At 50.2% G+C, this 25,819-nt stretch overlaps 1 protein-coding gene across 1 annotated transcript in view; it reads left to right on the forward strand.

The window, feature by feature from the left end:
* Positions 1-3,984: 3,984 nt before the first annotated feature.
* The window catches only part of COQ8A (coenzyme Q8A), a 45,162-nt gene continuing 23,327 nt past the window's right edge, over positions 3,985-25,819 (forward strand). The window contains exon 1 of the mRNA XM_043923193.1: positions 3,985-4,127. The gene's annotated coding sequence lies outside the window, so the exon portion shown is untranslated. The remainder of the gene's footprint in view (positions 4,128-25,819) is intronic.

The following is a 25,819-nucleotide window of genomic DNA, read 5'->3' on the forward strand; positions in this document are numbered from 1 at the left end:
GGGAACTAGGACCCCACGTGCTGCAGAGCAACTGGGACCACGCACCACCACTGGCGAGCCCACATGCCACAACTGCTGAGTCCACATGCCACAACTGGAGAGTACATGCGTGGCAACGGAAGCTCCCACATGCTGCAGCTGAGACCAGGTGCAGCCAAAAAAAAAATAAAATAAAATAACTGCATAAAGCAACAGTGATAAATCTGTCGGGGTGGGCATACCATGAACAGAGATATAATTTGTATGATAACAGCACAAAAGAAGGGGGAGAATGAGCCATATATACATATATATATATATATATATAAAATATACAAAGTTTTTGTATACTATTGAAATTATATTTTTGAAATTATTATTAAAATTAAGTTAGAATTAATTTGAACTAGAACATTATGTTAATTATACCTCAGGACAATAGCTAAGAAAAAAGCAGTGAGTGACCAACTGTGTCAAATGCTGCTGATAGAGCTCTATCTATGATGAAATTTGAGCACTAACTGCTTGATTTGGCAACATGGAGATCACTGGTGAGCAGTTTTACAGGCAGGCTGGGGCATAAAGCAGACTAGGTTGGTCCAAGTAGAATGGAAGAAAAGGAGGGGGAGAAAATTATTTTTTCTTAAAAAAGAAAAAGATAATTCTTTCATGAGTTTGCTGAAAATGGGAGAAGAGAAATGGAAGTGGGATGAAGAGTGAGAGATAGTCACCAGGTTTGTGTGCTGGTAAGAATAATTGAGCAGAGTGAGAAAAACTGATAATTGCCTTCTCTGTCACTGTTATTAAGGAAGAAAATTTGAGATCAGAAGGGAATTATTACAGCACCTTGCTTCTTACCCAAATGTCCCAGGAATTGGCATCTTTGGTTATTGGGAGAATGTCTATATATATGCATGTATATATGTACACACATATTTATGTGTATTGAATAACACTGTATTAATATATTATGCCCACTAGAAAAGATAAAAACGTAAATTTTTAGAAGTTTAAGATAAATTTGGAAAAAAAAGTCGATAAATAAGATGGTGTATCATATAATCACTAACAGCTCAGGCACTCAGACACTCAGAGCAAGGTACATAGTGAATAAAATCATGCTTCAATTGACTTTTTGCTAATTTTGAATTTTCTGGCTGTCTTTTTATCAGCTACAGTTAGATTCATCCTTGCTCTTATTTTGTAGTGAGTTTATACCTAGAAGAGTAGTAATGATCTTTTTTTTCTTGTTGTTCACCCTGCCTGCATTAGTATTATCTTCCAACTGGGTTTTTTTGGTTTGTTTGTTTTCTTGGCCCAATTTATTTTTTAACTTTTTTATGGAGAATTTCAAACAAACACAGAATATGAACCCCAATATATCCATCATTCTCCTTCAATTATCAACTCATGACCCCTCAGCCCTGTAGTATTTTGTAGTAATCCCACATATTGTGTGATTTCACCTGGAAATAATTCAGTGTGTATATATAAAACACAAGGACTCTTTAAAAAAAAGAAAAAAAAAAAAAACCTAACTACCATGCCATTAGCATAACTAAAAAATAATTTGAAGGAATCTTTAACTTGAAGTAATGGAGGAATCTCTGCAACAAAAAATCAGGTCAGGAAAGAACTATGTTTTTAGCATAAAAAAGCTGAGGTCATTATTCACAAGGAGTAAGATCAAAATAATATCAATCTGATGAAGATTCCTTCTTTCCATAAACTAGCTGGGGGGTTCTTCTCCAGTAAACTAGAGTGGTGGTCTCTGATGAAAAACTAATGTTTATGGTAGTGGGTTATGCTGGTCTTCAGGTACTCTGTGCATGCTAAGTTCTTCAGTAGTTACTCTTTGTGATCCTATGGACTGTAGCCTGCCAGGCTCCTCTGTCCATGGGATTCTCCAAGCAAGAATACTGGAGGGGGTTGCCATGCCCTCCTCCAGGGGATCTTCCGTACCCAGGGATCCAAGCCTGTCTCGACTCCTGTATTGGAAGGCAGGGTTTTTTTGTTTTGTTTTTTTTTACCTCTAGCACCAGCTGGGACGAGAAAAGTCAACCCTGGCATTGCTAGCGGAGTGAGACTGAATTGGCCTGGAAGCAACCAATTCCCTCCCACATCCTCTCTCCACTTTCAAAGGCAGAAGCTGGAGCTGATGAAAATCACATCCTCATCCAAGTGAAGTCTGATGGAGGTAGGGTCTGTACTGTATATTACAGGAAGGGATGAACCAGGGACTCCACCATCCCATGGGCAGTGGTGGAGGGTCACTAAGCTGGCAGAAGTTGAAGGAACGCAGGCAGTTAAGCAAACAGTTAGCTTGGGAGGGAGCAATGAATACCCGTTGAAGGCCTAAGTAGGGGCTGCAACTTTCTCTTCAGTGTGTTAAAAGGGAGCCAGTTTCTTAGTCAAGGCAAGGTCCCAGTTAGCCCTGTACTATTTGTGGCAGTTCTTGAAATTTGTCAAAAACTCCTTAATTATCTCTAAAAAAAAATGTTGTATTTTGTGTGGAGATGACTGGGGGGTTGGGGCAGAACTTGAACTGGCAAGAGAGTATATGAACGTTCCTGCAGAGGAGATCCAGCACCCCAGTGATCAGGCCATGGAAATTCGCAGCCCCCCCACCCAGGACCCACAGGCTCTGTTCTGCCCTGCAGGTTACACATCACGACAGCTCTGGTCCAAACTGTGAAGTTAGGTTCACATCTGGATTCTGTTATTTTTAATACCCACCCACCCCCATTTCTTGCCTGGAGAATTTCATGGACAGAAGAGCCTGGTGGGCTCCATGGGGTGTGAAGAGTTGGACACAAATGAGGGACTAACACACTTTACACTTCTTTTTTTTCACTTCTGCCCCCTCCTCCATTTCAGGCGTCAGCATACAATGGCTTTCAAGTTTTCTGACTAATAATACAAATAAACCAGTTTCATTAGGAGGTTGAGATTAACATATACAGACTATATATAATCAACAAGGACCTACCGTATAGCATAGGGAAGTCTACTCAATACTCTATAATGATCTATAATGGAAAAGAATCTGAACACAACATGGTAAATCAACTATATTTCAATATAAAAAACTTTAAAAAATAATCTAGCTTGCATAATGTTATATATTAATTACTCAAACTCGGCTCAGCATAAAGGACAATGATTTGACTTGCATATTTATCTTTATGATCAGCGAGTGGAAACTGTCAAGACAATTGGGGCTCGGGTCTGAAACTCTGGTCGACGCGGAGACTTGGGGCCACTCTGCTTCAGTCCTCGGAGCACTTCCTTCCGGGGTAGCTCCGAGTGGGCCGCGGGGCCCCCGCCAGCTCCTTCCACGTGCTGGTGTGGCCCCGCTACCTAGGGCCCCCACGAGGACACAGGCAAATAACCCCACACGCTCTGGGGCCACTGCTAGGGCGATCCGAGCTGGGGCAAGGGAGGCCGGCCAACGCTACCAGCCCAAAGCGAAACGCGACAAGTGGGTGGGGCCGGGCGCCGGAGGCGGACGTGCATTCAACAGGCTTGAATGCAAGCTTCCCAGCTTGGCTTCCCAGCTCTGTGAGTCCCTTCTGGGGAACCGGGAGAGGGCTCCTCTCCTCATTACATAACGGCCAGCGCGGAGCAGGCCCGCTGTAGTCGCTACGGCTTCTTCCTCCGCCTCTAGAAAGCCTGGGGAGTACCAGCCCGGGACAAGACAGCCGACAGCGGTCACCGCAACTGCGTTTGCCGCCCGGTCTGGAGAAGGCAGAGGTCTCCGGACGCACGCGAGCTGTCTCTCTAAACCCAACGCGTGGTCTTCAGTCCGGCTTTTTCAACTAGGGGAGAGGGCAGCAGCGAGAGGAAGAATGGGCGGGGCCCTGCGCTCTGGGAAGGCCTCCCATTGGCTCCTCTCTCTCCGCCCTCAGACCCCATTGGCCGCGGGTCGAGCGCACGGGCCGAGCACGCTGCCCCACGACGCGCGGCGTTGGGCTAGCGGCGGCGGCGCAGCCAATGGGAGCGGCCCGCGGGGCAGGGCCGAGGGCTCTGGGTCTCCGGGCGCGGGCGAGTTGGTAAACAGATCCGGAGCGCGTGCCGGGGGCCAGCGCTGAGGCGAGCGCGCGGAGGCTGCGCGAAGGTGACCGCGGATCCCAGCTTCCTGCAGCCGGGTAAGGCTGCTGCTCGCCGGCCGCCGCGTGCCCTGGGCGCTGTCTGCCTGAGGCCAGAGCGGGGCTTAACTCCCGCTTGGGCCCTTCTTGCATCCTCAAGTGGCAGCGTGGCTTCCCCTTGGCGAGTTTCATTTGCCCCGAGTTCCGGGCCGCTGCGCGGTGGGCGCGCCTCAGAATGCAGGGTGGGCGCCTACGGCTGTCCGCTACCCTCATTCCCACAGCCCATACCTGTCTCGCGGAGGGTACGAAGGCTGCGTGCCAGAGCCTTGGCTCCTGCGAACTCGCCTAGCTGCGCTGGTGACCTGATGCCTAGTTTCTTGGTCGCCGGTACTGCTTTCCTGCCTTGCTTTCTTATGAAGACATTTCTCTTCACGCCTAGACCCCTTTGCACTGTCTCAGGGGCGCTAATTGTCCCTGGCCCGAAGTTTGTGTCAGGACTTTGACGCCCTTGGCCCTAGCCAGCTGTTGGGTTTCACTGGTGAGGGTTTTGTATGCACATGGGAATGAGGATCCTTTTTGGTTCTGTTCTCCGTTGGCTTTTCTTTGGCCCGTCCTCCTGCATTCTTCAAATACTGGGGGTCTTGTCAGTGGTCGTGCCTTTCCCCAGTGCCTGCCCCTCTGCCAAATGGAGGCTGGTCTTCCCATGTGCCTTGTGGGATGGGGAGTGCTGCTGGGGGGTAGGTCTGCATCCTGGAACTCTCCATTTGGATGCCAGTCCTCTGAAGGGTGAGTGGCTTCTGTGCAGCCTTTCATCCTAGGTAGGGCCTGCAGCCCATTGGGAAACTCGTCCATGCTCACTTGGGCCTTGGGTGTGCGTGACAGGAGACTGAAGAGTTGGACCTGCCAGGTCTAACTTGTTGTTAAAGGATTTGAGCGTGCATGATGCCAGCTTGCCAGTTGTTATGCTGGCAAGAGGGCCCAACTCTGGAGAAGGTACAAAGCAGGAGTTGGAGGGGGTGGAAACTGGTGATTCTCAGGGGAAACACCTTTATGATTGATGATGGCTTTGGGCATTTTCAACTTTGCAAATGATGCAAACAAAACAAGATTATGATTTTGGGCCTGACCTTGGACAACTCAAAGGAAAAGTGAACTAAGGTGGTCTGAATGCTTTCCTGTGTGTTACATAAGCCAGGGTTTCTCAATTTTCAGCAGCATCCCTGGCCTCTATCCATTAGATGTTAGTAGTTCCCCCCTCATCTCCCCCCACTAATTGTGACAACCAATAATGTCTCCAGACATTGCCAGATGTCTCCTGGAGGACTCAGTCAACCTTGGCTGAGAACCACGGAGATAAAACTGTAAAAAGACTCTTCCCATGCTGCCAGAGGCCCCCTGGGACCTGTCCAGGAGTAGCTGAGAAGTTTAGGTAGCAGATAGCATTGTGCTGTTGTCTTAAACCAATGATAGCAGCCATGTTGGTTGGGCTTTAAGGGAATTTACTTCCCCTCTGCTCCACACCTGGGGGGATAGGAGTGAGATAGGAGGTTAGAAACCTATGGGCATTAGCTGTGCCTGCTGAATGCATGGCAGAGACTGAGTCCAGAATACAGAAGTGGGCATGCATACTAAGTTGCTTCAGTTATGTCCGACTCTTTGCGACGCTATGGACTGTAGCCTGCCAGTCTCCTCTGTCCATGGGATTCTCCAGGTAAGACTACTGGAATGGGTTGCCATGCCCTTCTCCAGGGGATCTTCCCAAGGATCCAGCCCAGGTCTCATGTCTCCTGCATTGGCAGGTGGGTTCTTTACCACTAGCGCCACCTGGGAAGCCCAAAAGAAGTGGGAGACTTGTGGTTTCTGTCTTTGGCGACTTTGCAAGACTCTGGGAGATATGCATGTGAAATAACCATGGGGTGGTTTTTAAACAGTCAGCAAAGATGTTTAAGCTGTCAGTGCTGACTGAAAGGCCAATTAATTCAGTTTTCCATAAGTGGATTTTCCAAAGTGATACTTTGCTCATCCTCACTTATTTACTGAGACATCTCTTATGTCTTATGATGTGAGAGGGGGCTAGGCCCATGTCTGCAGAGAGAAAGTGTCTGCATTTCAAACACATATGTGTGTGTATTTACTTGTACCACGTACTCCTTCAGAAAGAGACTACCCAGAAGTGTACTGGTGCAGAATGGACTTACGTACAATTTGTAGAGTGCTTTTATAGTTGATCGAAGCATCAGAGACAATGTCAGAGACAATGAGCCATTTGTTTTTGCAGGGAAAGATGCTTTACTTCTGAGTCTAGAGTTTGTCTTCACTTTAACCCAGAATTTATGCCTCAAATTCCAAAGTCTCAAACTGACGGATGCAGAAAAGTGAAGAAACAATGGTTATTGTACAGGAAAAACACCCCAAGTCCCTACCGTGGATTTCCTTTTCTTGTCATTGATTGGTCCTATGGGGATGTATCAGGATTTTCCCATAACACGCCTTGGTTTGTTAGGGGGTCTTTTGGGTACCCTTTCTTGCCTGCAGAACAGAATCTGTACAGGGAGGTCAGTCTTCCTTTCTCAAAAAGAAGTTTAGAGAAGCCTATTATTGGGAAGCTCCAAACTTGGCAGGATGATTTTCCATCAAGAGCTGTGGACACTGAGTCATTATCTTTGTCAGTTGAAACAAGAGCTGTGTGCAAAATTAGACAGGAATATTTAGATAGAGAGTTGTCTTGATCTGACAGTGGCATCTGGAAATAGTTCCAGCATTCTTGCTAAACAACAGCCAGGAACTTGGGAGAGCCAGGAGAAAGAAGAGCTGGTGGGAGGGGGGGATGTGAGGGTCCTGCTCCAATGGGAGTTGGGCCCATCAGGGAGAGGGGGTAGTGGGAATGGGACCCGCTGACTTTGAGGCAGGGTCAGGACCCTGAGTGGGGTGCATCTGGGTGGGCTCCTCCCCACAGTTTTCCAATCTGAGTGGTCTGTTCACAAGCATGTTGTTCACTGTGGGGTTACAGGCTCCTGAGCTCTTGACCTTTTTGCTTTGAGGTCAGGGGCCTACAGAATATTTAAAGTTGGAAATGATCCTGAAAAAAATCTTTTTATTCTTCATACTTGGATATGATTTATTTTTTTGTTCTGTCCATGCAGAGAAGGATTCATGAGAAAGCTGAGAGTTTTTCACTCAACTTGCCATTTCAGAGTATTGTAGATTCTCTTGTAGTGAATAGTGACTGAGTTCTTGTCTCCAGAGCCCTCAACTTGCTTTTTAAAACACTGCCCCGTTTCCATCTGGGCGGACGGAGAGGGGCTGCATTTGGTTCAAACCAGGGAAATTGTGTGTAGCCTAAGGGTTGGTGCCCCTCCATGTCCTGCCCTGAAGAAAAGTCCTGTGTGACATTGTGGGTGGGCTTTGCAGGTGGCACTAGTGGTAAAGAACCCGCCTGTCAACGCAGGAGATGGAAGACACGTGGGTTCAGTCACTGGGTTGGGAAGATCCCCTGGAGGCGGGCATGGCAACCCACTCCAGCATCCTTGCCTGGAGAATCCCATGGACAGAGGAGCCTGGTGGGCTACAGAGTCGCAGAGAGTCTGACACGACTGAAGTGCTTTAGCAGCAACAGCGGCAGCTGGTTATTTACTTCTTGTTGAACAAGTATCAGTTGATTGTATGCCTTGAGTGTGACATTGGGAATGTAAAACTGAACAGTTCCCTGGGTCCCTGGCCTCTGGGAATTGTAATAAGTGGTATGCAGATACCACCTAAACACCCTCAGTGTGGTTTGGACTAGGGGCTCTGAGTGAGATCACTTCTGGCTAGTGACTCTTGGAGGAGAAGGCATGTTAACTGGGACACTGAGGATGAGCAGGATTTTAGCAGAAAGAGGGAGGAGTGTACAGGAGTGAGGGGCCAGGGCTTCCCAGACTCTATGCTGAAGGCCAGGTTTTATTTTTTCCCGATTTGCTGCAGACCAGTACTTTTGCAAAACACACTAAACGTGTCCTCAGTTCAGTTCAGTCGCTCAGTCGTGTCTGACTCTTTGAGACCCCATGGAATGCAGCACACCAGGCTTCCCTGTCCATCACCAACTCCTAGAGCTTACTCAAACTCATGTCCATCGAGTCAGTGATGCCATCCAACCATCTCATCCTCTGTCGCCCCCTTCTCCTCCCACCTTCAATCTTTCCCAGCATCAGGGTCTTTTCCAGCGAGTCAGCTCTGCACATCATGGCAGTGCTGATGGCTGTGAGGGTTTCTGAGTGCTTGTGCTTAGTCGCTCAGTTGTGTCTGACTCTCTGCGACCCCATCGACTCCTCTGTCTATGGGGATTCTTCAGGCAAGAATACTGGACTGGGTTGCCATGCCCTCCTCCAGGGAGTCTTCCCAACCTAGGGATCGAACTCAGGTCTCCCACATTGCAAGTGAGTTCTTGACCATCTGAGCCACCACCAGGGAAGCCCCAGAATGCTGGAGTGGGTAGCCTGTCCCTTCTCCAGGGGAACTTCCTGATCCAGGAATCTAACTGGGGTCTCCTGCATTGCAGGCAGATTCTATACCAGCTGAGCTACCAGGGAAGCCTTTCTAAGTGCTTACTCCTGTTACTTCATCACGGATGACACCTTCAGTCCCAGGCCCATTCTTTGAGTGGCATCTGTCCAGGCAGTGGGTTCTTTGAGCAGAAGCCTTGGAACCGGGGACTGCCTGGTGGGGGTGAGTGCAGCTTGGTAGGAGGATCAGGAGTTGAAGGGGAGCGGTGGGGGACTGGGCTAGGGAGTGGATGGGGTGAGTCCCTGCTTTGTGTTGAAGTAGCCTGTGCGATCACCTGTAGGAGTTTAGGATAGTCCACTAATACTTCTCTGGCATTTTATCTCAGCAGTGGGGTCAGGGGGCCAGGTGGGCTTGGCCTAGCCATCCTACTTTTCAGCTGGTAGTTTAGGCTGGAAAGGCTTCCCTGAGCGCCCGCAGCTCAGTTGCAGCCTGGGGGGCCTTGACAGAGAGGGAGGCAGCTCCCTGCCCTGGCGTATGTGCAGTGGACGCGGGTATCCAAGGGTCCTGGGCAGGCTGTGCGGGGCCGGGGGCTGTGGGGCGTGGGGGCGGCCCTCTGCTGTGGGAGCCCAGGGTGCAGTGCTGCTGGTTCTGTTGGGAGACGGCTCACGAAGTGGACTCCTGTGCTGGGAGGTCTAGGAGCTGCGGCCCGAAGGGTGCCCGGGCTTCTGTGGGAGAGACAGGATCCAAAGCTGAGGCCTGAGCAGGAAGGGGCAAAAGTAGACGCCACTATGGGGAGGGGAGGGCACTCAGTAGGCAAACTGTGCAGAATGGGGACTGGATTATGCTGGAGGGCTCAGGGTAGAGGAAGGGGAGCCTAGTGAGGTGGCCTATGAGAAGTGAGGGCGGCCTGAGTCCCAGGTGGCAGGCCTTGCTTGGGGAGGTGGAATGAGAGCGTAGATTCCAGAGAATGTAACTCTGTGCAGGTGGAATCTCTTAAGTGACTGCTTCACCCGGGCTGAGATGTCTAGTGGGGCGAGCACTGTTTGGGGTGGATGGTGGTGTCACTGCTGAAAACAGGGTCAGGGGAGGAGGAGCTGGACTGGCGGAAGGAAGATGGTGATCGTTTTAGAAGCAAAGGTGTCTAGGTGCCTTGTGGGACTTTTCCCCTCGATTCTTTTGTTATTAGGTACAGTTTACATACAGTAGGTTCATACTTTCTGGTGTGCAGTTGGGTGGTTTGGTAAATGCATAGAATCATATAACCATTATCCCAGTCAAGGTCTAGAACTGTTCCGTTCCCCCCGCCCCCAGTTCCCTGGACCTCTTCATTGGTGTCTGTAGGACTTGGAGGGAGAGATGTCATGTATGTATAACTGGTTTGGTTCTAGAATTGGTTCAGTGGTTGGGATGGCCTGCTCCAGTTGGGAATGGCATGCACAGGCCTGGGGGAGCCGCCAGCCCATGGGGAGGCTGAAGCCTGTCCCCAGGGGACAGTGTAGGGAGCCAGAAGGAGAGGCTGGGGACTAGGCCTGGGGACACCTGTGCTGTGAGGATGAGGAGCTGGTGAAAGATGCTGAGTTGAGGGGCTGACAGTGAGTGATGGAAACCCAGGTCAGGATTTCCTGAGAGAGTGTGGGGCCAGTGGGAAAGGCTGAGGAGGATGGTGTTGGGGTGGCTTAGGTGGATGGAGCCATCAAGTAGCCATTGTGAGTGTCATGGTGTGGGGTAGGGGAGTGGTGGAGAGCTTGGGGTCTGGGCCAGACAGCCTGTGCTGAGGGAGAAGGAAGGACAAGACAGGAGGTGCCCTCTGTCCCTGGAGGCGTTGGCAGGCATGAGGCTGAAGGAGAGACAGAATCGGAGGTTTTAGATATTTGGTGCATGAAAGCTGAGAGCAGGTCTGTGGGCTTGAGGTGGAAAGCTTTTGTGGAAGGAGAGATTGAAGGCAAAACAAAAAATAGGTCAGAGGCAAGATCCTAGAGGAGGAAGGAGAGGGAAGAAGGGGATGACAGCACAGGGAGGGGATAGGATGGGAGGAGAGTCCGGGGAGGGCTGAGACCTGCACCAGGGCTTGAGAGCGAGCACAGCTGATTGCCTTTGTTTTAGGGAAGCAAGAGGTTAGCTAGATGTGAGCAAGGCCCTCTGCTTGATGTGAGAGGGGAGGCTGGCCTGGGGTTGGTGCTCAAAGGGGAAGTCAGGCTCCTGGCAGCTGCTGAGGAGGGAGGAAGGGCGGGAGGGGTGTGTGTGTGTGTGTGTGTGTGTGTGTGTGTGTGTGTGTGTGTGTGTGTGTGTGTGTGTGTGTGTGTGTGTGTGTGTGTGTGTGTGTGTGTGTGTGTGTGTGTGTGTGTGTGTGTGTGTGTGTGTGTGTGTAAGTGGGGCAGGAAAGTATTTCCTGGTGTGTGTGTAAGTGGAGCAGGAAAGTGTTTCCTGGTGTGTGTGTAAGTGGAGCAGGAAAGTGTTTCCTGGTGTGTGTGTGTGTGTGTGTAAGTGGGGCAGGAAAGTGTTCCCTGGTCCTCTGAGAAAGGGTGTGTGTGTGTGTGTGTGTGTGTGTGTGTAAGTGGGGCAGGGAAGTGTTTCCTGGTTCTCTGAGAAGGGGCCCAGTCCCTTCCCTGCTCCCTGCCCCTCCCACTGGACTTTCCCAGAGGTGTTGCCTGAAAGAGGCTGTGGTCCCCACCTCTCCACCCCTGAGAAGCAAGTCCACCCATCCGCGTACCTCCCCCCACCCCCCACCACACACACGCTTGCTATTTTCATAGAGTGTCTAGAAGGGTTAGTACTCAGATTCTTTTGAGTGTGATTCTGTGTGTGTGTGTGTGTGTGTGTGTGTGTGTGTATGCAAAGTCACTTCAGTCGTTTCTGATTCTTTGCAACCCCAGGGACTGTCGTCCTCCAGGTTCCTCTGTCCTTGGGATTCTCCAGGCAAGAATACTGGAGTGGGTAGCCATGCCCTCCTCCAGGGGATCTTCCCTACCTCGGGATCAAACTCGGGTCTCTTATGCCTCCTGCATTGGCAGACAAGTTCTTTACCACTCACACCACTTGGGAAGCCTGTGATTCTCTCTAGACCCTGTTAAATCCCAATTTTTAGCACTGCCCTGGGTCATCCTGATCTGCTCAGGGATTAAAAGGCCATGTCCTAATCTCAAATCTTGAGGTCATCTAGGTCAGTCTCAGCTTCTTATACGTGAGGAAACGAGGAAGCTCAGCCCAAGGGAGAGCAGGGGTGCCCGGTGTCACATGTAGCTAGTGCCCAGGGTGGGCTTCGAACCTGGGGCTGGCTGGCTGCCTTCCCTGACTGGGAGCCAGAGGGTTCCTGCCATCTGCTGGGCGAGACACGAGGTCCTGGGGATTGTTCACACACACAGAGAACTTTTACATTAAACCCAGATCTTGGGGTTCAGCCTGGTTTGCTTTCTGCCTGGCACATTTTCTCTGTTTGGCACCAGGCCTGGCTCAGGGGAGGGTGAAGGTAAGAATAGGTTGCCCTGTGACCCACAAGTGGTTACTGTTTGACAGATTCTGGAGCAAACATCTCCCATCTGTGTGAGATCAAAAAAGCAGTTTGTGGCTCTTGCTCCCTGCTGTGTTTACAGCCAACATTTGGTAAAGCTGAGGGCTGGGTACCACGTATGGGCCACGCCTGCTATGCCCCTGCTGCAGCCCACGTGAACTTCACTGTTCGTGGGCCAGACCTGCTCTCTTTCCCTCTTCTCTCCTACTCTTCTAAGCAGGGAGTGGGGCTGAATAGGGCATCCTGGGTGGGCCACGCCACTCCCTCCCCGTGTCTGCGTGCGCATAGGAGCAGACTCCCAAATGTCCCCTTATGAATGTTTTTCTTCCTGTTTCTCCCTCTTCTGCCTGTTAAAACACAGGGTGCTGGTCCTCCTGCCATGTCCATGCCTCTGCATTGTGGGTGGTTCACAGTGATTGTGGACAGAAAGCGTTTCCCAGGGGCTTAGCATCCCTGGTGTCACTTGAGTTCTGGATTCAAAAGATGGAGCTTGAGAAGCTGGGGAGCCCCTGGGTGCCCGTGGGTAATAAACTCCTGGTGAGGGTGTAGCGGAGTGCCAGCCCTCAGCGGGAGTCAGGGTCTGGGTAAGAGAGTGAATGCACCACGAAACCCCGGGAGATGGGAAGGGTACACAAAGAGTCCTGCAGGGCATGGCAAGACGACCTTAGACCATTAAGAGATGAGGAAGAGACCTGGCTTTAGGATGGAGCGGGGAACCACTATGGAGCGTCTAAGGTTTCATGAGGATGGGTAGGACGTTGGCAGAGGAAAGGGTGTTCCGGGGGAGGTGGAGGGAGCAGCATGTGGAAGCAGGAAAACGTGGGAGTGTGTGTGTGGGGTGGGGGTATGTCTGTGTGTGTGTGTGTTGGGGGTGAGCCATTCTGGCTGAAGCCCTGGTGTGGGGGAGATAGTGGCAAATAAGCCCTGGAAAGATGTCTGGCGGCCTGCAATGAAGAACCTTGAGGGCCAGGCCTGGGCCCATGGCCTTAGTTCTTCCAGCAGAGGAGAGTGGAGGTCAGCAAGGAGGCAGCCGCCTTGCCCTCTGTCTACATACAGTCGTCTGTCTAGAGTTGTCCCTTGTAGTTAACTCACTGGTTTTAAAAACTATTGGGGTTTTGTGTATGCTTCCCTGGTGGCTCAGATGGTAAAGAATCCGCCTGCAATACGGGAGATCTGGGTTCGATCCCTGGGTTGGGAAGATCCCCTGGAGGAGGGCGTGGCAACCCACTCCAGTACTCTTGCCTGGAGAATCCCCATGGGCAGAGGAGCCTGGTGGGCTGCAGTCCATGGGGTCGCAAAGAGTCGGACACGACTGAGCGACTGTGCACAGCACATGCCAAAAGTTGCCTGGGCTCTCCGTGGCGGGAGTCGTTAATTTAACCCTTACACCAGCGACGTGCGCAAGTGCCCCTGTCTGGCCTGCATGTGGCGTTTGGAGGCGCTGCTGGTAACGGCTGGTACACGGCAGGACTGGGGCCGCATACCCAGGGTGCACGCCCAGAGTGGACCCAGTGTGAGGCTCCTGCCTCTTTCTCCCACTGTGTCTGAGACAGGACCGGGGTGGGATCGCTGGTGCTGAGAAGCCGGACACTTTCAGTCTGGTAGCTGGGGAACTTCCCAGTACGGCAGTTTGGCCAGGTGGCCCTGGAGGGCGCAGCCAGCTCCTGGGTTTTCATGACTCACAGTTTTCTGCAACCAGTTGGACACTTTCCAGGGCGTCAACCTTGCTGTGTTTCCAGGAGAGTGACTGCTGATTTAAAAACATGTTACTGACCTGGGGGCAGTTTTCTCATTTGCTGTCACTTCCTAGGCCACAAGAAGAAAGGCCTGAGGGAGCCTGGGGTCAGGCAGGTGTAGATTGGCCAGCTCCTGACAGTGTTGGGACTGGAGATCTCTTTACCCGGTAGAGCTGTGCCTCATCAGCAAGTGGGGGCTGTGATCCTTACAGGGGTGTTGTCAGGTTAGAGTGAAGTGAAGGTCGCTCAGTCATGTCCAAGTCTTGATGACCCCATTGACTGTAGCCCACCAGGCTCCTCTGTCCATGGGGATTCTCCAGGCAAGAATACTAGAGTGGGTTGCCATGCCCTCCTCCAGGGGCTCTTCCTGACCCAGGGATCCAACCCAGGTCTCCCACATTGCAGGCGGATTCTTTACCATCTGAGCCACCAGGGAAGCCCTGGTTGTGAGATTAGGAGTAAGACAAAGTGACACATGCAGAAAGGGAATAATGACTGTTAGTATAAGAATTAGCTGTTCTTATTATTAATATTATTTCATTGAAATGTTTAATCTGCAGTGAATGTGTTTTAAAAGGTTAAGAATGTAAGTACTGACAGTGTTTTGAGAGTGGGGGCGGTTGTGGTGCCCCAGGCCGTGCACAGGGCCGGCATGTAACACAAGTGCTCCGTGATGTTTTTGGTGTTGGGCCGAGGCTGGTAGACAAATGGGGTATGTTTATACTGAACGCAAGCAGGACTGTGTCATCAGGAACAGGAATGTGTCTCCAGCTGCCTGTGGGATATCCCAGCACCTAGCACAGCGCCCGGCACTCAGCGCCGCTTGTAGAGTGACTGCACTAAGTTATTTTAGAGGAATGATCTCGAAATTATTCTAGATTACAGTCCTTCTTCCCAGCCCAACAATTTACCTTTAAAAAAATAGCCACTACATTAGTTTCCTATTGTTGCTATAAAAAATGACCACAAACTCAGTGACTTAAAAACACTACAGATTTATCATCTTAATATTCTGGAGGTCAGAAGTCTGACGTGGGTCTCACCTGTCTAAAACCAAGGAGTCAGCAGACTCTCTGGGCCCAAGGACAGAGCCGCTCCCCTCCTCTTGCCAGCCTGTAGGAGCCGCCTGCCTCCCTTGGCCATGGCTCTGTCTTCACAACTGCATCGCTCTAACCTCTGCCTCTCTCACATCTCCCTCTTCTGACTTGGATCCTCCTGCCTCTCTCATAAGCACCCCTGATTACACTGGAGCCAGGTGGATAACCCTCCATCTCAAGTTCTTTAATTAATCACACCTGCAAAGTCCCTTTCGCCATGCAAATAACTTAGTCAGATTGTGGGGATTAGAACATGTGTGTTCATCTGTGTGAACATCTCTGGGTGGCCATCATTCGGCCGGCCACAGCCACCCATAGTGTTTTGGCCAAATTTTAACACAACCCCGTAAATATCTGATTTTAATTTAAGAGAAGTTCCTCAACTACAGCACTAGGGTCCTTATTCACCTCTGTGTGACTGCAGATTACACTGGTGTTTGTGTGGTCAAGGTCAGTCTGTGTGTATGTGCGGGGGGTGGGGGGTGGGAATGTGGGGGTGGGAAGAGTCAGAGGTGTGTGAGATGTGAGCCTTCCGCAAGAGGCTTATTATTGAGAAGACTTCTGTGTGCTAAAGGTAACTTACAAATGGGGCAGAATCTGACCAGAGCTGGAAAATTTACATCAGTTGATGGAAAGTCTTAAATTCATAAGAGCTGAGAAACAATGAGGGCCCGATTTAGACATATGTCCTTGAATATATTCAAGGAATGTTGAATATATTCGTACATTTCAAAGTACTTCTGTCTCTCTTATTTAGATTGGACTTAGGCCATCATTAGTATCCAGCTGAGGTTATAGGAAGCAGGTTCAGGGACCTGGAGCATCCTGGCTGGTCAAAGCAGAGCTGATGCCCAGGCCCAGAGGCTGGCATCATGCAGACAGTCTGCATGGCTGATGGGTACATAGATGAAGTGCCCAGGTGAAGAAGCAGGTGCGTGTGTGTGCGCATGCATGCGTGTGTGTGTGCACACGTGCACAGAGCTGATGCCCAGGCCCAGAGGCTGGCATCGTGCAGACAGTCTGCATGGCTGATGGGTGCATAGGTGAAGTGCACAGGTGAAGAAGTAGGTGCGTGCATGTGTGTCTGTGTATGTGTGTGGTGGGGGCACATAGGTGTAAGCAGGGATTGGACGGGAGGCCTGGGTCCTGACTTCAGCCTCCACCCTCAGGCTCAGGAGTTTGGGGCTTATTCTGTAGAAAACTAGGAGCCATTTGAGCCAAGGGTGAAATGTGATGCAAATGGCTTTGAGGGTTAATCTGGCGGCAGATGGGCTGTAGGATGGAGCCAGGGAACTTGTGGGCGTCAGAGGGGTTTCCCTGCACTGTCCCTCCCTGAAAATACCTGGCGAAAGCCTCCCATACAGTTATCTTCTCTGAGAGTGGCATCAACTGTGCTGAGGATTACCAGCAGTGTTTTTATCCTGCTTGTCCTGGGCACAGGGTGCGGGCTGCCAGCATGCGGACTGCCTTTCCTGAGCGATGCCTCACAGCACAGCCGTATAAGCCACACCGGTCCCCAGGAGAGGGTGAGTCTGCCCTCCCAGAGTCACATCTGGTACCGTACCCCGCCCGGCTGCTGGGAGTGTAAGTCAGTAAGAGGCTTGTCCACACTGGTCTCATTCGTGCTCACTCTGGTCTCACCAAGTCCAGACCTCATTCCAGAGTGTCTGTGTGGTGTTAATAATAATGATCATCAACTAGCAGGTTTTGAGCACCTTCTGTGTGTGCCAGGCATTCGGGGTCCTAAGTACTATTATATGGATTATCTAACCCACTCCTCTTGAGAACAGATGAGGGAAACTGAGGTGCAAAGATGAGCTTAAATGACTACTTAGGTCAGCAGCAGAGTCAGAATTTTAACTGGGAGTGCCCAACTCCAGAGCACTGTTTCATCAGTATCACTTCCTGAACCAAATCTTTTTTAATCTTTTAAGCAGAATACGTTGGTTTATAATCAGACAGTGAGACTGCACTCAGGACCCCATGCTTGGCATGTTGGTGTTTGTAATCAGTTACGTTTGTTGCCCAGTGAGAGGAAAGGTCACTTGGGGCCCTCTGAGGTACCCACCTGTGCTCTGGAGTCCTGGGCCTGTGCAGGTTCATTCATGGCATGGGTTTCTCTCTGGATTGTCATTAGAGGCTGGAACTTCTCCTGCTGCTTTTTTGATTCCCTCTCGCTGCCCCTAGTCCAGTGTCCACCTTGGGGCAACCCACAGGGAATCCTAAGATTGTCTTAGTTCCCCAGTGGGTGAAGGATGGAGGCTTGCCATCTAGGATATCACTCTTTTGCTTGTTTTCTCTTTTTACCTGTTAAATGGTTGTGTGGCTCCTGAGCCGTGATAGATTCGAGTTCTAGCTCTTATTTTGACTTTGGGCAAGTGGTGTGACTTGTTGTGTGACTTTGGGCAAGTTACTTAACCTTTCTCTGCCTTGGTTCCTTCACTGTATGATGGACATAGTAGTAGTACTTCCTAGAGTGAGGGGACTTCCCTGGCAGTCCAGTGGTTAAGACTCCAAGCTTCTAATGCAGGGGTTGTGGGTTCAATCCCTGGTCAGGGAAGAAAGAAAAGTAACATAGAACATAGAACACATAGCACACAGCCTGACATGTAATAAACCCTCAGTAAATAATAGAAGCTACAGTTATCATCACATTATGCTGGTCTTCTGCTTCACATGTTTCGGGAAGCAGTGAAAGTCACTGGAGAATGTCAGAGTGCCCGCTATTAGCATAAGAGTCTATACTTTTTAAATGGTTTCCAAAAAAAATTCCAATAGTCTGGAAATGGCTTTTGAAGGAACATGAAGTCCTTAGTGTAGGAGACAACTTGAGGCCCAGAAATGAACTTCTTTCCTTACAGGGGTCAGTTCCACTGTGCCAGCCAAGGGCTGCGTCTTCAGCCCTGTGTGGTCTGTGGTGAGCAGCCTGGACCAGGTCGGGAGGCTGCCCTGTCCTGCAGTGGGGGCTCGGTGGGCGGCTGCGGGTGGGAGCAGCAGCGGCCATCCTGTCTGCCCGGCTCTCCCCTCCCAGCAGTGCCCGCCGTCCCAGGCACACCCTGGTGCTTGCCTGACAGGGGGCTCCTGTCAGGGATATGGCGAAAGTTCTGGGATGGAGGACTGGTTAGATGATGATGGACTTATAGCCACTCAGTCTCAGCAGTGGACTGACAGTGCACTTGTCATTTTAATGTGAGATGAGGGGACGCAGGAGGCAGCTGTGTGGCTGAAAACCTTGGGTAAGGCAGGGGGAAGGAGAAGAACAGGAAGTCGGCATCTGACCCCACCCCACCCCTGACCTGACCCCTTCATTAGCAGCTCTCAGATCATCCTGTTCTGGGTGAGCCAGTAAAAGGTGGTCACCTCAGAGCCCCTCCCTCTGTCCAGCCCCTGCCTGGGGCCTCTGGGTAGTGGGCAGCTCTATGTCTGGGAAGGTGCCCATCTCTTGGGGTCAGGATCAGAGCTGTAATGAGGTGTGCTCACCCCAATACCAGCTTTGTTGGACTGCTGTAACTCCAGTGACCTTTCCAGATTTCCTGGGACAGTTGAGGTTATGTTTTACTCTGTTGCCCTAGAATCAGGGTCAACACACTTCCCTGAAAGAACCAGATAAGGGGATATTTTAAGCTTTGTGAGCCGTAGTTCTCACTTGCAACTACTCAGCTTGGTGTTATAGCTTAAAACCAAATCAAACCAAAAACCCCCGAACAGCCATGGGTAATACATATCAATGAGCTGTTGACAACACCTAACGGAATGAGCAGTAATTTGTGTTCCAGTAAATGCTTATTTGAAAAAACAGGCAGCAGGACTGGATTTGTCCCCATGGTTTGCTGACCCCTGATCTAGAAGGGCACCAGTTACATCTCTTAACTTCTGGTTCAAAAAATGTGATCACTGCACTTACTACATTATTCTAAACACCCTGGTGGCTCAGATGGTAAAGAGTCTGTCTGCAGTGTGGGAGACCCGGGTTCGATCCCTGGGTCAGGAAGATCCCCTGGAGAAGGGAATGGCAACCCACTCCAGTATTCTTGCCCGGAAAATCCCATGAACAGTGGAACCTGACAGGCTACAGTCCATGAGGTCACAAAGAGTCGGACACGATTAAGTGACTTCACCACAAGGATCCTGTTTTTTGGGGAAGTACCCATTAATCATTTCTGTTTTTTAACACAGGGGCCAGCATTAGTCCTGCCTGTGCCAAGTGATTTTCTCACCACTTTCTGAGAAGGGCAGTTGAGCTTTTTTCCCAAAAGAGGGATGGCCATGTTCCATCTTCCTGGTGGCCTGTTAGGGGCAGTTGTCTTCTGATGAAGGACAGTGGCTAAAGAAGGATGTGAAGAGGCCTTATTTATAGCTTTCTGATCTGCTGTCCAGCCCTCTGCCCATCCCACCCAGGACAGACACTTGAGGGATATGGGTTAGTTTCTTTAAATCACACCTCTGTGTGCTTGCTTTTATTTTATATTTTAACAATAGATATTAAAGCTTATTTTTCTGTAACTTATTTTCTGTCATAGAAGTAGTGTATGTTCTTTGTTGAAAACTTTGGTAAATAAAGCAAATGAAGAAAGTAAAAAGAATTTTATCACCCCACCATCCAGAGAAGACCTGTTTTGCATGTTTGCTTTCTATCACCCATCACCCTTCTTTCAAACTTCTTTCCTCCTCCCTCTATCCTTCCAAAATAAAGGATAATATTGTTGTGTAACCTGCTTCCTTCCTACGTGGGAATATATAGTAAACTTTCTTGTTTGCCAATAAACACCTTTCATAGTGTCATTTTTAAGTGGTTGCATAGCAGCCCATCTATGGGTGTATCACTATTTATGTAGCCAGTCTTAGTGTTGTGATTTTTGTTCTCATGGCTGAATTATCACACATTTCAATGTTAAGGAAATGCAGTTTGACAGAGTTTGGGAGGATGCTTGCATAACTTCCAGAAAGGATGGCCCGGGAAGGAGACAGGGAAAGGGGACTTTGTAGTAGACACACAGGTTTGGGGTATTCCAGAGGTGGCTTGTAGCTGTGGGGCATGAATGACCCTAGTGGCCTGTTCCCTGTTGTAGAAGCTTGACTCACCAGGCCCGGCTGGGGCTGACCGACAGTGAAGGGGTGGGTACAAGGTGGGATTGGAGGGGGGCACAGGCTCTTTTTCTCTGTCTCTTGCCCTGGGTTCTTCTTTCTGTTTTCAGTTGGCTTTGAAAATTGATGTGTATTAGGATATTTCTGAACCTGCTGATGAATGGGCCTTCAGGCCGGACCTCACTAGGTAGAAGCCTTCAGGGTCTGAAATACTGGCCCCTGGGTGTGATTTTAAAGGCTGACGTGAAGGGCACATCTAGAGAAGTTCGCGGATTTGGGCTTCAGAGGTTTAAGTCTTTTCTCTAACACACACACTCTTATCAGTCCTTGGAGGAAACAGTCCACTGGTGTTTTTGTTTTCTAAGAGGAAAAGAAAAAAGGAAAAATTTCAAGCATGTAAAGGAATTTTCCAGTGTTCATGCCCAAAGTAAAAAGATTGTCCTTGGCCACCTGTGAGCACCCATCCCGGGCCTCCTGGAGGTCATTAAACAGTCTTTTCCCAGGAACATTAAGTGGCAGTATTGAGATTCTTTGGTGGCTGTCTCCTTTTTCAGTTTCTTGAGGAAGAGTAATGGGAAAGGAAGGGTCAGTGGAAGGTTTCCACTTAGGGACAAAGCCAGACTTTTAGGGAGTAGCAGGGAGAAGCTTTGAGGAAAGGGTCTCTGTTTAGACTTCCTGCCTGGCCTTGAGTGTGGACCACCGTGGTTCCTTTTTCCCTCCTCTTCCAGGACAGGATTCTTAAGGTAAGTTTCCAGGACCAGCAACAGCAGCAGGTGGAAATCTGTTAGAAATGTACATTTCCAGGTTCCATTTCAGACCTAGAGAATCAGAAACCTGGGGTTGGGGAGCATCAAGCTGTGTTTTAGCGTAATCTCCTGGGTGATTTCTGATGCCCACTAAAGTGTGAGAACTCTGCCTCAGACAAGGCTTCTAGGAGACCTTTGCTTCCATATGTAGGTTAAAAGCTGCAAGCGGGTGTGAGCCTGTCCCAGAAATGGAAGGCTTTCTTAAATCTTGGGGGGACCAGCTGAGTTCATTTCTGTCTGCTTTGTGTCCAGTGTGGTGCTAGTTGCTGGAGACACGGAGAGGAGACCACAGACGTGGTCTGTGCCCTCCTTTGGCTGACAGCTCGGTGTGGGGGACCCACAGGAGATTTAGAGCACGGTCACTGCTACCTGGGAATGGAACACGGAGCCTTGGAGGGACGTGGATGGGCTTTGGGGATGGGACATGTGGGGGAGAGCATCCCAGAAGAGGTGCTGTTTGCCCTGAGATCTGGTGAGAAGGAAAGGCGTGCGTTCTTGGACAAGACAGTGGGGATTGGGGGGCAGAGAGGTCAGTGAGGGGCTGCTATGGTTGCCCGGCTGGGAGCACCTGGGGGGATTAGGAGAGGGTTGCAGTCCTCAGGATGGGGGGCCTGGGTGGCCAGGTAAGGGGAGTGAAATCAGTTCTGGATGTGCTGAGCTTGATGTCCGTGGGCCATTGGATGATGTGCATGCAGCAGCTGCGGGATGAAGCCTGCTCGGGAAGGCTTGTCAGTGAGCTTCACACACACTCCCCGAGACAAAGGGCTTGCTAGGCAGCTGGCTTTGGGGTCCTTACACCAGGCATCCCATGGCTTCCAGGCCAGCTTAGGACAGGAAGAGATCAGAGGAGGGTGTGCTCGCTTTTAGAGAGACAGACTCTGGGGCTTTGCTCGGATGGGAGCTGGTCTGTCTTATCACACTTCATACTTACAGAGGGGATTGAACAGTGGCTTAATAAATTCATGTACTGTTGCTGGCTAACTGTTACCTTGTGAGAAGAGACAAGTGATAGATCGTGAATTCTGGCAGTGAAGTGGGGGCTTGGGGATGCATGTGGGAACCCTCCCCCCAAATAAAATTCTCCCATTTCGGTCCTGATGGAAAAATTTATGGTGACTTTATTTGTTTAATGCTTGTCAGGATTGTCTGTTTTATGTAGGTATGTATTTCGTGGGGATATACCATGCGGCTTGTGAGATCTTAGTTCCCCGAGCAGGGCTTGAACCCACGCCACTGCAGTGAAAGCGCTGAGCCCTAACCACTGGACAGCCAGAGAATTCCCATTTATTTTTAAAAAGAACACAGCTCATTGTCTTGCTGATACATCTTACGGTAACTGGCCAGGTAGGTATCACTTGGTGGATTGTTTTTTTTTTTTTTTTTAGTTCTGGAGGCTAGATTTGAAGGCCCTCACACCCCAGGTAATTTCCAGCTAAAGGATTTCTGAGTATGTTTTTCAGCATGAATGAAGGCTCGTGGGGAAGGTCAGAGGGTGAAGGTTCAGCAGGAAGATTTCCTCTCGGAGCGTGAGGACTCCCATGTCAGGGGCACTGGCTGTACTTTCTCAGTGTCTGCCCCTGGGGAGTGGTGAGCTGCATTTGTTCCAGTTCTTTCTCTCTAGACAACAACTTTGTTTACTTCCTTTATAGCCTTTTAGCACATTAGTCCGGAAAAGGGGCCTGGAGACCCCCTCCCTGCCCCCCACCCGCCTGCAACGCCCTCCTGCTGGGGAGGCGAGCAGTGCACTGTGTCCATGGCTGGGCTGACTGGGCTGCCGGGCTTTGCCGCTGCTCAGCTGCCTTCCCTGCATCTGATCCTTGCGCGTTAGTCTCAGCTGGCCTCTGGTTGTCGTCGTGGTGGCTGTGCCCATTATAGATGTGCGTGCATGCCACTGCAGTTGTGAGCACCGGGACCAAGGGCAGGTTCATCCCAGGACCTGCACAGACTAGCCCAGACCACCAGGGGGGACATGTGTTTAGAGAATAGACCAAGTGACTTTATTTTGGTGCTGGTGCCTTAGTGGGCGCCCCTGAATGTGAGTGCCCGTCCTCCACCCCCACTGCTACATTCACTGGTGCTCGCTCAGAGGAGAGCGGGCAGCGCCCAGGTTGTCTGGGGTGCATGGTGCCAAGTGGGTGAGGAGCCTGAAAATACCCTTCATCCCTGTATTGTTCCTCAGCAAGGTCCCCAAAACCCATGTAAGAACCAGCAGGGTGAAGCGGGCTGGGGTGAGGGCTCTAACACTTGTAGCTGAAATCGTGATGAGGATAAGATGTGGAACTTGTGGTTAATGTACTTTTGGGGCTTTTGATTTTGTTTACCTAAGATCCTGATGAAAATGCCTGCTGGTGTAGCTGAGTGCCTGGTGCCTGTGCATTCCTGCAGGGGTTTTGCACCAACATTCAGGATAGCTGAATTCTGAGTCACGTTGGGGTTCTGGTGTATTAGAAGTAGGATTTATGAGAGCCTGTTTTTGAAAATCAGAAGGTGAACACAGTTCTGGAAAGGTATTTTCTCTGGTAGTTGTCTGCCTTCCCATCCTTGCTCCTTGAGGGTAGACATTCCTTTGTCAAAAAATACCTGGTATTGACTAAGGTTCGAACGTTTCACATTGTACGCAGCGGAGCAGCATGTGGGGAGGTTTGGGGGCAGTGGTCCCTGCACATTAGATGAATAATCCTCAAGGGGGCTGGCATGGGCTGCGATTTTGAAATATGCATCCACCTGTGAATCTGTTCACGAGGCCAGACTGTTTACGAACAGCATCTGTTAACGTGAGAAGAGGCAGTATTGCCCCACAGTAGTGGGAAGGTATATTTCCGTGATGTCATTTCCATGTGGATGGAACTGCCTTTCCAGGGAACTGGTTCTTGTTCTCCTCCTCCATGACGGCACTCGCTGTCCAGGGTGAGACAGGCACCCATGGAAAGTTCTCCAGTATGAGGATTCAACTGTGCAGGCAAGAAGAAATGCATAGCTAATTAATTTTTAATGTGCACTTTTTAAAGATGACAGATTTATTTGCCACTTTGAAAGTGGAATATATGAACTAAAAGTTAATGAAAGATGGTTAGGAAAATAGTGAAGGAGACTGTTATTACTCATATTTCCCTAATGCAGGAATTTAATTAAAAAAAAAACACTTGGTCAGTTTATTTAACATTTTTTTCCTCTTTTGAATTTTAAAAAAATCATCATTGTAAAGTAGGTGTCATCCTGGCCCATCGGGGAACTATGCTCAGAGCCGACATACTTAGAAACCAGAGGAGTTAGGACTGGACTCTGGTGGTTTCAGACCTGCCTCGCAGAGTGCAGGGCCACACCTGGGTATTTCACAATGAGCTCCCCCATCGGTGCAGGGGGCCATTCAAGCTAGGCGTGGGAAATTGGCCAGAAAACCCACTTACCAGCTTTGCTCTAGCAAAACTTTAATTATGTGGTTATGATAACTTGGATGAGAAATTTAGTAGAATTAGTTTTAAGCCTAGAAACAGAATTAAATAGGTGTATCAGTTAGCAGACAAGGTGAGGTTTTGGAATTATCGGGGCTTGTGTCCTGTGAGGTGCTTCCCCGTGGCTCAGTGGTGAAGAATCTGCCCGCAGTGCAGGAGCTGCAGGAGATGGGGGTTTGATCCCTGGGTCAGGAAGATCCCCTGGAGGAGGGCGTGGCAACCCACTCTAATATTCTTGCCTGGGGAATCCCATGGATAGAGGATCCTGGCGGGCTACAGTTCATGGGTCCCAAAGAGTCGGACACAACTGAAGCGACTTAGCACATGTGCGCGTGGCCTATGAGAGTCTCCTGCCTTGGTTATCTGGATTGGATTTAGAGGTGGGCAAGGGGAAGATCTGTTTCTGGGGACTTGTGTAGTAGTGGGGTATGGTGGATATTCCTGGGGCCACCTGCAAGGGTCCTTATGAACGGATGGGGCTGGGGCCCTGGCCTCTGCCATTCTGTGTCCCTGATGTCTCTTTCAAAACTTCTCCCTTTGTGAGTGAAATGTCTCAGGGGTGGGGCCGGGGGCAGGGGAGCTATTAAGAGCTGGCACCAGCTGCGTTTGAGCTCTGATTACGTGATCTTTTCCCAGTCCTGGACATTTGGTCTGCGGGGCTCACACTTGTTTATTACCATAGGAGCAGGAGCCCGGAGTTGAGCCCAGGGTGTGACATAGCCCTGGGTGATGGGCAGGGCTAGCTCCCCCCCCTCTTTCCCATCTCCCTCAAGGGTATGGTCACCTTCCAGAAACCTCCTTGGCTTTGATTAGGGTACAGGAGGTTCATTTGTGTCTAATCAGTGGCTCCCTGAGGGCGTGCCTTGGGGTCGGTGGACTGAGCTTTTGGAGCTGAATGGCCTCAGCCAGTTCGTTAACGCTTCTGACTTTGGTTTTCTCCTTGGTGAAATGGGGGCAATAATATCCATGTCATTAGGTGGCTTATAAAGATTAAAAGGAGATGGAGTGTGGAAAGCACCCCAGCCTAGTGTCTGGGAGCTGTCTTCCTATGAAGGTGAAGGGGTCTTTGAGGGCAGGTTGGGTGGGTCATCGTAACTTTCCAGGCTCCTGTGCATTTGTGGGTTTCTCTTCTTTTAAGTAAAAGTAGCTGTGCCCATGCTTGGAAGCCGAGCAGATCTCTGCAGGTGTCTCTGGACTGACGGGCTGCTTCCCTGTGAAGGGTGGACAGGAGCGAGCTGGTCTTTGAAGTCCCAAGGGTTCTGATTGAGATCCTCGTCAGTGCTCTCGCCTGACCTTCCCATCTGCACTTCTGTTATTTAATCCTGAAGTTGTCTCTGGGACGGTCCCCTCCCTCTTGATGGCCCAGCCCTGCGTCCAGGGTGTATCTGCGCTTCTTGGCCTCCTTGTGTTTGTTCCTAGGTTTGTTCCTGTGGGTCTCCTGCCCGCTGTACCTTCAGATCCTATCCTCTTGTCTCTGGGACTCCTGGCAGATCCCAGCTCCTCCCTGCCCCCTGGCCAGAATGCTCCTGCCCACCTTGGAGTCTTCTGCTCCTTTCCTTTTTGTGTTTTTTTCTTCAGCGCCCCCT

Source organism: Cervus elaphus, chromosome 14 (genome assembly GCF_910594005.1).
Source record: "Cervus elaphus chromosome 14, mCerEla1.1, whole genome shotgun sequence".
NCBI classification, from domain to species: Eukaryota; Metazoa; Chordata; class Mammalia; order Artiodactyla; family Cervidae; genus Cervus; species Cervus elaphus.